Below are 10391 nucleotides of genomic sequence, written 5' to 3' on the forward strand. Positions count from 1 at the left end.
TTACGACAGCTTTGTAGTCAAATCCAAAGTCTGGGAAACTTATGCCTCCAGCTTTGTTCTTTTTCCTCAAGATTGCTTTGGCAATTTGGGGTTTAAATGGACTATTTTATCTATTAGATATTTTATATAATTTATGAAGTACCACAAAGCAAAGACCTAGAGTAGACTCACAAAGGGCAAAGAAAGGAGAAACAGAGCATGCCACCATGGAAATTAACCAATTAATGAATCAGACTGAGAAAGACAGGAAAAGAAATAATGGAAATACAAAACATGGAAGCAGATTGGCATTAGTAAATCCCACATATCAATAATTACTCTAAATTTAAGTGGATGGATTTCACCATTAAAAGGCATAGAGTGGCTGAATGAATTTTTAAAATGGCACCAAACTATAAGAGAGATACATTTCAGATTTAAGGACAAATATACAGTCAAAGTGAAGGGATGGAAAATTTTATTCCATATAATTGGAAACCAAAACAAGTGGGAATAACTATACTTCCATCTGACAAAATACTTTAAGCCAAAAGTTGTAACAAGGGATAAAAGAAAGTGATTATAAAATGACAAAGTGATCAATCCATCCAAAAGATATAACAATAACAAATAACACACCCATCACCTAAATATGTTAAGCACCTAAATATATTAAATAAATACTAATGGATATGAAGGAAGACAATAGAATGGGAAAAACTGAAAACTGTGACAGATTTTATTTCCTTGGGTTCCAAAATCACTGCAGACAGTGACTGCAGCCATGAATTTAAAAGACCCTTGCTCCTTGGAAGGAAAGCTATAAGAAACCTAGACAGCATATTAAAAAGCAGAGACATCACTTTGCTGACAAAGGTCCATATTGTCAAAGCTATGGTTTTTCCAGTAGTCATGTATAGATGTGAGAGCTGGACCATAAAAAAAGCTGAGCACTGAAGAACTGATACTTTTGAATTGTGTTGCTGGAAAAGACTCATGAGAGTCCCTTGGACAGCAAGGAGGTCAAACTAGTCAATCCTAAAGGAAATCAACCCTGAATATTCACTGGAAGGACTGATGCTGAAGTGCCAATACTTTGACCACCTGATGCAAAGAGCCGACTCATTGGAAAAGACCCCAATGGTGGGAAAGATTAAGGGCAGGAGGAGAAGGGGGCAACAGAGGATGAGATACCTGGAGAGCAACACCAACTCAATGGACATGAGTTTGAGCAAACTCCAAGAGATAGTGAAGGACAGGGAGGCCTGGCGTGCTGCAGCCCATGGGGCCACCAAGAATAGGACATGACCTAGTGACTAAACAACAACATGAAAGGAGACATAAAGAATAATACACTAATAGTAGGGTATTTCAGTATCCCACTTTCAACAATTGATAGAACACCCAGACGGAAAATCAGCAAGAAATGATAAATGTAAAATATGCATTAGACCAAATGAATGTACCAGACATCTATGGAACACTCCATCCAACAGTAGCAGAACACAAATTCTTCTTAAATGTACGCTGCACATTTTTGAGGGTTGATCATCTAATAGGACAAAGAACAACTCTTGGCAAATTTAGGGAGATTGAAATCATAATAGGTATCCTTTCCAACCACAATGATTTAAGCTAGAAGTCAACAATGGGAAGAAAGCTAGAAAATCCACAAATATAAGGAAACAAACAAAACAGTCATGAAAAACCAATGGGTCAATGAAGAATTTTAAAAAGTCTCAAATGAAAATAGAAACACAACTTACCAAAATCCCTAGCAGTCCACAGAGGGAGGTTTACAGAGTTAAATGCATAGATTAACATTAGAAAAGTCCAAAATACACAACCTAACTTTAAACCTCAAGAACAACAAAAAGCAGAAGAAATTAAACCTAAAGTTAGCAGAAGAAAAGAAATAATAAGAATACAGAGTATAAAATAATAGAATGCATAAACAAAACTAAGAGATGGTATTTGTAAAAAAGAAAATTGTGGGAATTTCCCTGGTGGTCCAGTGGTTAAGAATGCACCTTCTAATGCAGGGGACGTGGGCTCCATCCCAGGTCAGGGACTAAAATCCCACATTTTGCTGAGCAGCTAAGCCTATGTACCCAACTGCTGAACCAGCTCACTCTAGACCCTGCGAACCACAACTAGAGAGAAGACCGAACACCACCGTGAAGATCCCACAGGCTGCAACAAAGACCCTGCACAGCCAAAGAAATATCTGCTAAATAAAACTTCTTCCAGATTAACTAAGAAGAAAGAGAAAAGAAAGTTAGAAGCGAAAGAGGAGACATTAAACTGCTAATACAGAAATACATAAAATCATGAAAAACTACTATGAAAAACTTTTGCCAACAAAAAAATGACCTAAAAGAAATGGATAATTATGTAGAATTATACAACCTACCAAGACTGAACCAGGGAAAAAAAAATGAATAACAGACAAATAACGAGGAAGGTGATTGAATCAGTAATCTAAAACTTCCCAGCACAGAAAACCTTAGGACCAGATGGCTTCACTGGTAAATTCTACCAAATGTTTAAGGAAGACTTAACACCAGTCCTTCTTAAAGTGTTCCAAAATTTGAAGCGGTAGAAGCATGTCCAAACTTTTCATATGAGGCAAGCAATGCCCTGATACAGACAGATAAGGACACTACAAGAAAACAAAACTACAGACCAATATCCCTGATAAACATAGATACAAAAACTCTCAACAAAATATTAGTAAATTAAATTCAAGAACACCTTAAAAGGATTATACTGTCATGCCAAAGAATTAATGCTTTTGAACTGTGGTGTTGGAGAAGACTGAGAGTCCCTTGGACTGCAAGATGATCCAACCAGTCCATCCTAAAGGAGATCAGTCCTGGGTGTTCATTGGAAGGACTGTTGTTGAAGCTGAAATTCCATTACTTTGGACATCTGATGCGAAGAGCTGACTTATTTGAAAAGACCTTGATGCTGGGAAAGATTGAAGGCTGGAGAAGGGGATGACAGAGGATGAGATGGTTGGATGGCATCACTGACTCAATGGACATGGGTTTGGGTGGACTCTGGGAGTTGGTGATGAACAGGGAGGCCTGGCATGCTGTGGTTCATGGGGTCGCAAAGAGTCAGACACCACTGAGCAACTGAACTGAACCATGACCAGGTGGGGTTTTTCCCTGGGATGCAAGGAGGGTTCAACACATGCAAGTAAAATGTGATACTCCACACTAATAGAATGAAAGATAAAAATAATATGATCATTTCAGTAGATGTAGTAAAAGCATTAACAAAATATAACATTGCTTCATGATTGAAAAAAAAAAAAAACACCTCAGTAGACTGAGGTTAGAAAGAACACACCTCAACATATTAAGGGCATATACAACAAACCCAGTGCTAACATACTCAATGGAGAAAACATGAAAGCTTTTCCCCTAATATCAGGAACAAGATAAGAGTGCTAACTCTCATTACGCTTATTCACTAGAATTCTGGAAGTGCCAACTACAGCAATTAGGGAAAACAAAGAAATAAAAGACATCTAAATTAGAAAATAAGAAGTTGTTGCATAACACAGGTAGCTCAGCCTGATGCTCTGTGACAACCTAGAGGGGTGGAATGGGGGGAGGAGAAGGAGGGAGGTTCCAGAAGGAGGAGGGGATATACATATACTTATGGCTGATTCAGCATCGCTGTATGGCAGAAACCAATACAACATTGTAAAGCAATTATCCTTCAATTAAAAATAAAATTTTGAAAAAAAAAAGACATAAATGTTTTCTATTACTGATGATTATGATCTTATATATTGAAAATTCCAAACTCAACTAGAAATCTGTTGGATATAATCAAAGAATTCAGAAAATTTGCAGGATATAAAAATCAATGCACAGAAATCAGTTGTTTTTCTATAAATGAACGATGAAACATGTGAAAAAAAATTAAAGAAAACTCACAGAAAGATTCACAATAGCTAGGAATAAATCTAAGTACAAAAATGAAAGATCTGTACAACAAAAACTGCAAGACTTTCTGGAAAGAAATCAAAGAAGACACAAATAAATTGAAAGAAGACATATTGTGTTCATTATTGGAAGAGTTAATTTTGTTAAATGTCAGATAACTCCTTATCAAAACCCCAATGGCATTTTTATAGAAAGAGAAAAAACAATCCTAAAATTTGGATGAAATGACTAAAGATCCCAACTGGCCAAAGCAATCATGAGAAAGAAAAACAAAATCATAAGCACCATAGTTTCTAATTTGAAACTATACTACAAAACTATAGCAATTAAATCAGTATAATACTGGTGTAAAAATATACCTATAGACTAATGGAAAGCCCACCCCTGCATATACAGTCAGCTAAAATCTAACAATGGAGTCAGGAACATCCAACAAGAAAAGAAGACAAACTCTTCAACAGCGGTGTTCGAAAAATGGAAGAACCACATGCAGAAAAGTGAAATTGGACTCCTATTTTACACAATTCAGAAAATTAATTCAAAATGGATCAAAAAATTAAACCTAAGATCTGAAACCATAACACTCCTAGAAGGAAACAATGAGAAGACACTCCTCAATATTGGTCTTGTCATTGATATTTTAGATAGGACATCAAAACCAAAAACAACAACAAAATCAACAAATGGAACCACATCAAACAAAAGCTTCTGCACAGTAAAAGAAACAATCAATGAAATGAAAAGACAACGTACAGGATGGGAGGAAAATTCTGTAAATCATGTTTCAGAATAGGGGTTAATATCTAAAACATAAAAAGAACTCATAAAACAACCTGATCAAAAAATGCATAGAGGAACTGAACAGACATTTTTCCAAAGAAAACACATAAATTGCCTACAAGGACATGAAAAAGTGCTCACCCTCATCACTAATCCGGAGAAGGGAATGGCTACCCAGTATTCTTGCTTGGAGAATCCCATTGACAGAGGAACCTGGCAGACTACAGTCCATGGAGTCACAAAGAGTCAGACATGACCAAGCAACTATCACTAATTCTAAGGGAAATGCAAACTGAAACCATTATGAGGTCTCACCTCACACCTGTTAGGGTGTTGATCCTCAAGAAGATAAAAATAACAAACATTGGAGAGAATACAGACAAAAGGGGACTTTTCTTTGTGAACTGCTTGTGGGATTGTAAGCTGGTACAGCCACTATGGAGCACAGTATGGAAGTTCCTCGATAATTACAAGTAGAACCACCAGATGATCCACCAGTCCTGCTTCTAGGTATAAGCTCACAGATAATGAAGACTAGTTACTGAAGAGACACCTGCACTCCCATGTTGATAGTAGCATTATTAACAACAGCAATGATATGGAAATAACATAAATGTCTACCAACAAATAAATTGATAAAGAAAATGTGAGGGACTTCCCTAGTGGTGCAATGGATAGGACTTCACCTGCCAATGCAGGGGATGTTAAAAGAGGAAAAAGTCAGTCCCACCCTGATCACCTTTTCCACAAGTCTCCCCCGTCTTACAATAAGGAAAGTCACTCCATAGAAGCAAGGCATGAACTACTAAATGGGGCCCAGGGTTAATTATATGTAACTAGTTAACTGTTTCCATAAAGTAGTGCATTTTCCTGAGAAAAGATTTTCACTCATCATTAGAGGAAATAGCTCCTGTCAAATTCTAGTCAAAGACAGCCTGTGTCCAATGGGCAATGCCTTCCCAAACTGGCACATGGGGACCCAGAGAGCATGGGAGTGAAAGATGGGGAGAGGAGCCCCCAGACCAGCAGATTCCTGGGGTCTCCCTGGCCCAGGGCCAGGCTTCCCGCCGACCAGACTCCATCATGTCCCACGTGCTCATCCAGCTCCTTTGGCTGTAATAGTTTGCATAGGAGTGAAAAGGCCTAATCTAGATTCTGAGTATGTTTCAGTGGACCCTCTGGTCCCCAAAGCCAAACAGGTTATGCCGAAAAAACCTGAGAAGTCTTAACTCCCTCAAAGGGGAGCTTCCATGCAGCTCTTTGTATGCGTTGCCGAGTTATTGTCTCCCCTGCATTAAACTAAGAAAGCTTTGTCCATAATTTTTATGTCTTTTTCCCCCACAGAAATCTCTTAATACTCATTCCTTGAATATCTTACAAGCCCATTTCCCCAGTCATGTAAATTCCTCAACTCAGCCTTTTAAAAGCCTTTTATATCAGATTTTAGTTTGACATGGAAAATTGTTTAAGATAGTTATTAACTGGCAGAGGTAACTGGGAAAAAATAATCAACACAGATTATTCAAGAGATACAGCAATAACATCTAATTTTTAATATTTCTAACTTCAACTGATATCACCTAAATTTAGTTCTCTAGTACATCAGTTCCTCTCAGTTGGCATACATTTTTACAGAATATAAAAGAAACATACTGAAACAAAAATGTCTCCTGACTCCCTGCTTCAGCTGGTGGTTTATAGCAGTCTGAGGGAGTAACAATAGAGCATCTGGAAGTTTTTCAATCCCTAATGATGGGTCTCCCCAGGATGGTAATTTATCTTCAAGTTCCAAATCAGCTACAAGATATGAGAGGAGAGTCACTCTGCTAGGAACCTGAGGACAGTGGGTGATTGGTGACTCTGACCTGCCCTTGAGATTAAAAGAGGAGAATGAAGACATGAGCAGAAAAGCTCTGAACCAAAACGCACACTGTGTGCTGCTAGAGTGATGCGCGCTCTGGGAGACCAGGAAATAGAGAGGTGGCTCCTGGCCAAGGGAATCTTGCAGGAGATGACAATCCACAAGGGGCCTGATGGGCTGGGACTGAAGTGGGAAAGGCACAGACAGGAAAGCTAAGTTCACACCAGGAAATGCAAAGAGAACACTTTGCTTGGAGTGGAAACTTTATGTCAGAGTACAGAGTGACCATGGTGTTTAAGTAACAGTTGTCCAGACAACAAGTTCTGACTGTATAGCACAGGGAAATATATTCAACATCCTGGGATAAACAATAACAGAAAAGAGTATAAAAAAGAATCTATGTATAACTGAGTCACTTTGCTGTACAGCAAAAAATTAACACAACATTGTAATTCCACTATACTTCAATTAAAAAAAAAACTAGTAAAAACAAAATAGTCGGCCCATCTCAGTATCAGTGAGCTCACCAAGTACCCAAATCCTGGTTTCTAATGCCATTCTGCAATCAGAGGAACCAAGGCTCCTGTTGGTGCCAGAACTGAGACATGTGTTAGGGAAATTAAATGAACAGTCTCCTTTAGGCCTCAGAGACAAAGCAGAGCAGACCTCTGACCTGGCTTCTAGCCTGCCTGGACACTGCCCTAACTGGGAGGGGGTGGGAGCAACTGCCTGCTGTGAGCGCAAAACTCGAAGCACCTTAGATAAGATGGGGGAGAGATCTTGAGATTGTTGAGACCCTGGAGGACTCCTGGCCAACCAAGACCCAGGCTTAACTGTATTCCAAGTTTCACAAGAAAAAACAAACAGCATTAACATGAAACCAGAGCTGTAATTTGGTTACAGATTGATGATATCAGCTTGCGACCATCCTGGGATTATAAACGGGAACCCAGAACGCCAATCTTTGAAGTCTCACCCATGGAGCGGATGTGTTGCCTGGGACCCTTTCCCAATTGGGACTCCAGACGTGCTGTGACACGGGACTTCCCAGAGCTGTTTAAGTCTGGATGTTGGTCAATACCCAATTTGGTGATGTATTCTCTGATCTATTTCTCTTTCCTTTTAATGTTACTATGTTGAAAGTAAGCTAGATAATTCTCTAGTAAATATCTGTATTATTTATTTGTATATAATGAGTGGCTCATTTTGTTAACAAATCCTTCGAACCTGAGACAAAAGTGAAAACTTTCAGCGAAACAGCAGGAAATACACGAGATGGACCCATTGCATCTCATCTTGTTAGAATGTAAAGAAGGCTGAAAACAAAACATGTACATTTTCATTAAAAAATACTTCATTGCTAAAAGACACTAACCATCATCTGACAAGAGTTGCCACAAACTTTCAATATGTAAAAAAAAGAAAAAAAAAAAAAAAAAAAAAAAACCTCAGTATCTGCAAAGCACAATAACTGAAAAACAATAAAACAAGATATACCCATATTTTATGTCCTGTTCCTTTCAGTACTCAAATTTTTATGTAAATATGTACAGCTGAATATCCCTTGATTTGTTTATCCTGGTGCTATGCTGGGGCAAAAGAACTGCCCCTTACAGCATAAGAAATTTAGAGACATCAGTTACTAACAGATTACGTGGAAGCAGAAGTGCTCCCAGATAGTTCCATTTTCTAGACAGAAAAAGTCAACAGATCAGAATGGAAAAGTTAATGTACACACCCCTAACTGCTGTCTCTGATGAGTTTTCCACCCAAAGCAGAGATGTTACACTTGCTGTGATTCAAATGCTGCTAAGTGTGCTATACCTTGAAACTCACTATCTCAAAATGGGAACATCAGCCTGCTCCTAAGCATCTGGGTCATCAACTGTGTCTCTGAGAAACTGGCCAGTCAGGCCTGACATGATCAATTTAGAGCATTAAAAACTAAAGAACAAAACAAAACCCTTAAACCATTAACATCGTAAGGTTGATTTTTTTTCTCTTTTCTTTTTTTTTTTTTCTTTTTGAGACCTCACCACTTAAATGGGTTGGTGACAACAGCCTACTAGATACTTGCTTGGGAACTGAGGCGACTCATCTCTCAGCAGACTAAATGCCTCAACATCCAAATTTCCAAGAGGCATTCTGTGTGGGTGGTATTTCACAAAGCCCCAGTCCACACCCCGTCTCCCGCTTTTGAGTTGTGCTTTCGAACAGGGCCACTTTGATGACCTTCTCCCCAGATGGGCGCACTTTGAGGGGAGGAATAGGAGGTCAGCGAGCAAAATGTAGTTTTTCAGATGTCAAACCGGTTACCATAAACAGTTTAGAAAAGAAAAGGGTAGTTTTCTGGGCCTGGACTAGGCACACAGAAGGGAGATTGAACAACGCTGCAAAGGTGGGCAGTAGCAGGAAGGCCAAGATCTGATTTGGGACAAAACCAAGATGCCCAGGGCAGGCTGCAGGCTGCAAATCATAGCCTTCATACTCCTCTAAGTCCCTCTTCTCCTCCCGGCGACTCGTTTCACAGGGGAGGAGGGGGAGTGATAGGTAGGACCGGACTCCGCAGGCACCCCAGCCTCCAACTGCCATCTGGCGCCCACAGCCCCGCCTGTTATTGTGCGCTGGAGGACCAGGAACTGTTCCCAGCCCTGCACATTCTGGAAATGGCAGTCAAGCAGCCCCACAAGACTGGGAGTTGACTGTGGCTCAGTTAAAGAATAAATTTTTCAAATTAAGAGATCTTCAGAAAACTCATTCCATCTGCTACATTTCATGAAATCAGCTGAGTAACAGTCAGGATTTTCTCCTTTCCTTTCTGCAAACCAATTTTCCAGGACAAAAAAAAAAAAAAAGGTATGATCCAGTGAAGACTCACAGCTGACTTGTGGCAGCAACTACGCCAAAGCTTAAGAGGAGCCTAGCAGCCACGGCTATACAAAAGGCCTAATTACAGATCAGCCCTGCAACCGCCATTCCACCTTCAACAAGGCTGCTAAAAGGCTTCCCCAGTCCCCACAACCAGAGATACTACAGTACTACCAGACAGGTGGGGGGATGCAAAAGTCTCTGTGCTCTCTCACCTCTCTAGACCCATCCATGCCAGGGTCACGATATAGAACCCTGCTTTGGGGAAACTGTCTCCTAAGGTGTCTGGTTACATGGGCCAGGGCCCTCGGTCTTATGTGCCCTCTAACAAACTAAGGGCACCCCAGCCGGAATCATGACTGCCCATCATGCCCTGCAATAGCGGGAGCCAACAGAAGAGTCACTTAAGGTCATTCACCTCACCCCTATGCCCTACCAAGGCACCCGGCCCCTAAACCAACCAACAAGCAAAGGATCTGGCCCCAAGTTGGCAGCAGGCCCTTTAGTTCGCTAAGGAGAGCAGGATAGCAACTTAAGGAGCAACTCCAGGAAGCCAAAGCCAGTGAAAGATGGCCAACCATAGCACGTGTAAGAGGCCGGGGCCAGAGGAAGTGTTGGGGGAGTGTGTAATTTCCTTGGTTCTGTTTCATCACAACAAAAATTTGAACCGACAGACCAGCATTGCAGCCCTCAGATGGACCAGCGTTAAAGCTCTCTGACAGACCAGTGTTACAGCTCCGTGTTACACCTCAGTTTTATTTAGAAAACAAAAAGGCGTGAGGGCATGCCGACCCAAAAGACGCGAAGACGAGAGAGAGAGAGAGATCCCTGGTCCTCTGACTCCTCTTTTTATATGTTTTTCTCCTCCCCCTGGGCCTGCCCTATGTGAATTGGGCTAGCCCTGAATGCTTTGTTTTACCTGAGGTTCTTACTCTGGTCCT

This window comes from Dama dama, chromosome 33, assembly GCF_033118175.1.
Source record: "Dama dama isolate Ldn47 chromosome 33, ASM3311817v1, whole genome shotgun sequence".
NCBI lineage: Eukaryota > Metazoa > Chordata > Mammalia > Artiodactyla > Cervidae > Dama > Dama dama.